Here is a 5,476-nt window from a genome sequence, read left to right as displayed (position 1 = left end):
TCATGCCTTAGGGCTCCTTATCAAGAATCTTACACGTCTTAGTACACACATGATCTACTAAAGACCTCACATTTACTCATCATAAGCTTGATGCAAAATCGAGTTCCTCTAACTCAACTCTTCCACATCCATAGTCAATCTTTTACCATCTGTCTTTCTAGATGAAGGTATCGTTATATTACGAATAAAATAGAATTTAGGAGTTTGAATTCTTACAACTGAGCTCTACCACACGATCTAGAGTAAGAAGAAAGAGTGACAGTCCTAAATGCCCTATAGCCTCCTGCTTATAAGTGTGGTGCACAACACACCCATAAACAAGACTCTACTAGACACGGCTTGTAGACTCCCTAGGACAGAACTTCTCCGATACCATTTTTGTCAACACCCAAATCGGAGGGCCCGACGGGCACCCGGTGCCTTACTCAACCGGGTACCAATGTAACATATCTTTCTTATCACACCATCATAGGTAAATGGGCCAGAAAGGCCATCATGAGATAACTGGAATAAAACATAAGGGAATACTAGACATAGGACGACCCAACATGATATAGAAATTTATACACGTGACATACGGGCCTATAAGGCCGACATGATCATTTGTACACTCAAAACATAGACCGATAAATCCATACAAGTTTCCCTATATATGACATCTGGCTACAAGCCTCTAAGAGTACATAAATGTCATAAAGGTCGGAACAGGGCCCCGCTATACCAATCAATACATGTCCAAATCATACTGACCAAATAGGCAACTCCGGAGCAAGTGGAGTGCACCAACACCTTCCGCTGAGCTGATAGCCTACTAGGAGGACTGTCAACCTATCTATCGGGACCTGCGGGCATGAAACGCAGTGTCCCCAGGCAAAAGAGACGTCAGTACAAATAAAATACCGAGTATGTGAGGCATGAAAGAAACATGGTGTTAAGAACTCAACATGTAAGTTTGAATATCTCTGTGAATCGTGAAACATGTATAATGTCATGAATATGCATGTAAATGTCATACCATGCATAGGTATATGATTACATAACATCACTAAGCCTCTGAGGGCATCCCATCATATCATCTCGTCCTCTGTGGGCGAAATCATTAATGTATACCAGCTGATCAGGTGGTGATGCGTATATAATGCCATAACCTTTCTCCATACCACATATACATATAATATATGCATTTATAATGCCATATGGTCATGCGTTAGAAGTAAGTCAATAAGATCTCTCAAAATGTCATAAAATCATTATGCCTTCGATTAATATCATGACATAAACTTTATCAAATTACGTATTTTCTGAGACCCATGAACAGACGATAGAATAATAGGACACATGGGGAATCAAAAACATAGGAACCCCTATTACTTTTAAGAATAATGTCATTTGTGAAAGTTGCGCGTTTGCTCGTTTCATTTGTATCATATGGATCATGCGAAAAGAAAAGAAGGGATAGACTTAACATACCTTTGTTGTTTATCTAACCATACGACGTCGGTTCAGCCCATTAGTACTTCAATCTCTAACAAACAATAAGGGACCATTGTTAGGTTTACAGAAGCTAGAACTCAACACAAATGAGCGACTAGCTCATCTACGAAATTTTGGACAGCACCTCCCCTTATTCTTTTCATTTTTCCTCAAATCCACAAACAAGACCAACATGTCTAGAATGTCAACAAACACAAACATATATATATATATATATCAATATCTAACCTTATATTCATTACAATACATCACCAAAATAGTCCACACCATCTCACCCAACAACCAAGTTCTAACTTGCACTTTTCAAGCCTTCTCTTCTTCCAAACACATCAACCATAATAGCAATAGTATTCTTAAGTTATTTATACTAATTTCCAGCCATAAAACATCAAGAATTCAACTCCAAAATAGTCCAGCAACTACAACACTTCAACATGAAGTTCAACTTACTTCACAAGTTTCCTTTATCAAATCAACTAGATATACATAGATGATCTTAAATACATATAGGAGAAGTTAAATCTTACCTTGCCAGCAAGAATACTCATCCAACTAAGCTTTACTTCAAGCTCAAATAAGCTCTTTACCCCAAACAACAAAGTAGAGAGATAACTAGGTGATCTTGATCTTCCAAGAGGGAAATCACCTTACCAACTTATGAATTTGGTCATGAACCCTATGATAACTTTGAGAGAGATCTTGGGCTGATATTTTGGAGCTCCTTCACATTGCAATAGAGGGAGAGGGATTATAAATTATTTTCTAAGTGAAATTGAGATATATCTATGTTTATATGGCCCCACTAATGGGCTTGGGAAGATGGGTCTTGGGCTTCCCCAAGACTTGCCCATCTCTATCCTTTTCCATTCCCTTTTAATTTGATCCACAAGCTCTAAGTAGGTGATGCACCTACTTGTCACCTACTTAATCAAGTAGGTGATTCATGTTGGTCATTTTTCCATTTTGAAATATGTGTCTCATCCTCATTAAATAATTTATACATGTGTCAAGTAGGTCAAGCAAGTAGGACGGAAAGTAAGTTGGTGAAGCAGGCACGTCGGGTAAGCAAGCAACTCATTTTTATTTGTCCAAAATCTCCTTTCTCACATTTAAGTGCATTCGTCCTCAACCTAGTCATTTGTATGTTGAACGGAAATACGGGATATAATATCATTAGATCACTTTATATACTTTAAAATAGAATCTCATTTCCGAGCTTACATCAATTGACTTACAACGTACTTTCACGTACGAAAACTTGGGGTGTAACAAAAACGACTTTGGGGGTCATTTGGGTTGGTTTAAACAACTATTTTAGAGAGAGGGGAATATCTTAGATAGAGAGAATGATGCCCCAACCCCCTTTGTTCATCAAATTCTTTCTCACGCCTTGAAATACAACAAGTAAAACTCACAAGGTCTTTATCTAAGAGGTAAAGTTCCATACCCTACTCTCCAATTTCGAGTTTGGGCAGAAGTTGGGTAATGAGGAGTGTGATTCTTGGGTATGTGAGTTGTTATTGATGCATTCATGTACCAATAAGGATGGTGGAGATATCATTGAACTAATGTAAACTCTTGGTTTTGAATTGGTTGTGGGGGTGAAGGAAATCTTGTAGAAGAACCTTGTAGTTAAGTTTGCACCCATAATGTTTGAATAAATGCTTAAATGGGCTGAACTCATGGGCCTCTTCCTAATTATGATTCGATTTTGTCGTCTCTCTAATAGATTGAAGTTTCCAGTATTTCTGGAATATTGTAATAAATTTGACCTTTCTGAATAAGCTTGTGTCGAAAGATATATACTAAAGATGTGTGCCAAATGCTCTTATCAATATTATGTTCTCCTTTGGAAATGTATTTTAACGTGACCAATCTGTCAAAATATTATGGATTCAATCATGTTTCAATTGCAAGTTATCATGCCAAATTGTGGAGGAAAGCTCAATGTGCTTAAGACTCTTATTTTCTCATATTTATACTTAAAGTGTTGATTAGAAATGCCTTGTTGTAGATAATCTATGATGATGTTTGAAAGTGAAAGAAGTGAATATGAGATATAAAACGTGGCCATCGTACCAAGAATGAGAATTACAATTGTGGCCACTAGTGCAAATGAAATAAAAAGTCATGTGAAAGATTATGAAATGAGCTAAAAATACTTTATATATTAAATGTTTTGGGAGTACCGTTTAGTCACCGAGGAAGAGTAGGTTGAAATAACCTAACCCCAAAAATACATGTGCCGGTGTAGGAGTGATTAAGAGGTAAATTCCCGTAATGATGTGTTGAGATTATTTCCCTTAAATGGGATGAGATTGATGTGTTGAGATTATTCCCCTTATTTGGGATGAAATGATTGCTATTGGAATGTGATGTGATGTTGACCCACGGGGCATTGTGGTGAGACAGCTTAGCCAATCGGATTGAGATCGGGCGCCATGCCGTGCACATGGTGGTGTTGTGATCGGATGTCTTTGGGTGAGATGGCTTAGCCGATCGAGCCGTGATCGGACTCCATGCTAAAAACACGATGGTATACCGGTACTAAAGATCTCCCAACCTAAAACATTTTTATTTACTTGAAATTTATCTTTCTCTTAACTCAACATTGTTTTATGGTTTGAGGCTCTCATTGGTTTCCACATTTCTTTCTTATTGAATTGTTACTCGTTCTATTGAGAGAGTGTTTAGTCTTACATACTAGTACTATTCCATATGTACTAACGTCCCTTTTGCCAGGGGCGCTGCATCTTTAATGGATGAAGGTGGTTCCACAACAGACGACATCGATCAGTGATAGCGGTACACCCTCTCCCCAGCTGACTTGGTGAGCCCCACTTCATTTTGGGATCTTGTACCTTTTGTTCCTTATGTATAATATTTTGAGGTATAGCCGGGGCCTTATTGTCGGCACTATCATAATACTCTTTTGTACCCGTTAGAGGTTCCGTAGATATAGTGTGGGTTGTATATTGGTGTTGGGAAAGTCAAACTAGAAATGTTGTATTTGTATCACATGTTTCACTTCAGACTATGAATTTGTAATGTATTTTGGGAATTATAAATGATGTAGCTAATGGTAATGAAATTGGTGTCGTCCATGAAATTCTCTCATTGTATAATGGTTGGTATATATCTTCACTTTATTCAAGGGTAAGGTCGGGTAAAAAGCATCAAGTAGTCTTTCTTGATAGGGGTATCTTGGTTGAGCGCCGGTCGCGCTCCCCGATGTCGGGGCGTGACATAATTAGTCACCCCAATTACTCCTAACCCAGTTCTAAGAGGGAAAGAGTGTAACCGTTAGATATTCAAATTTAAAAAAAGTGGTTAGAGGATTTAATTGGGCGATAGAGACTTGTTCAGGGAGTTTAGGAAACTAGTCCTGATTTCACGCGGACTGGAGCTAGTCATGATTACCCTACGACTAATGGGTTTTTTTAGAACCTGATTCCTTTTTAATTTCTTGGGTTAGAGGATATAAAACATATGATATAAACACAGTAAGTGAGAACCTAGTTTTAATGACGTGCCAGTTTAACAATTAAGCACAACTATCAATTGGAAAGGGGGTACATTCCTGAGTGGCACACAACCAGGTTCCTTGGCTAATTTCCTTAGCTTGGCTAAAATAAACCTTTTCTGATCCAGGATTTTGTCATTAGTGTAAGTCCCCGTAAAGGTTCACCAAGGATTTAAGGTTTTATGGTGCTAAGGTAGGCTAATATGTTTGCAAGGTTGTAGAACGTTTTGGATTGTGAAATGCATTATGGAGTTGGTAGAAAGTTTGCAGAATATGGAGTTTCTGCAGTCCATTATGCGACCACAGATCTGTTATGCTGATTGCAGAACCATCACGGATTGAACTAGGATAAGCTAGATTTTAAGGGCCATTTCGCAGTCCAATGTGCGAGCACAGATTCATTTCGCGGACCGCATACCAGTCACATAATCAACATGGAAAATTTTGGTAGGAGATTCT

This window comes from Nicotiana tabacum, chromosome 21 (assembly GCF_000715075.1).
Source record: "Nicotiana tabacum cultivar K326 chromosome 21, ASM71507v2, whole genome shotgun sequence".
Lineage (NCBI taxonomy): Eukaryota > Viridiplantae > Streptophyta > Magnoliopsida > Solanales > Solanaceae > Nicotiana > Nicotiana tabacum.
The sequence above is the reverse complement of the archived record's forward strand: the minus strand, read 5'-3'. Positions refer to the sequence as shown.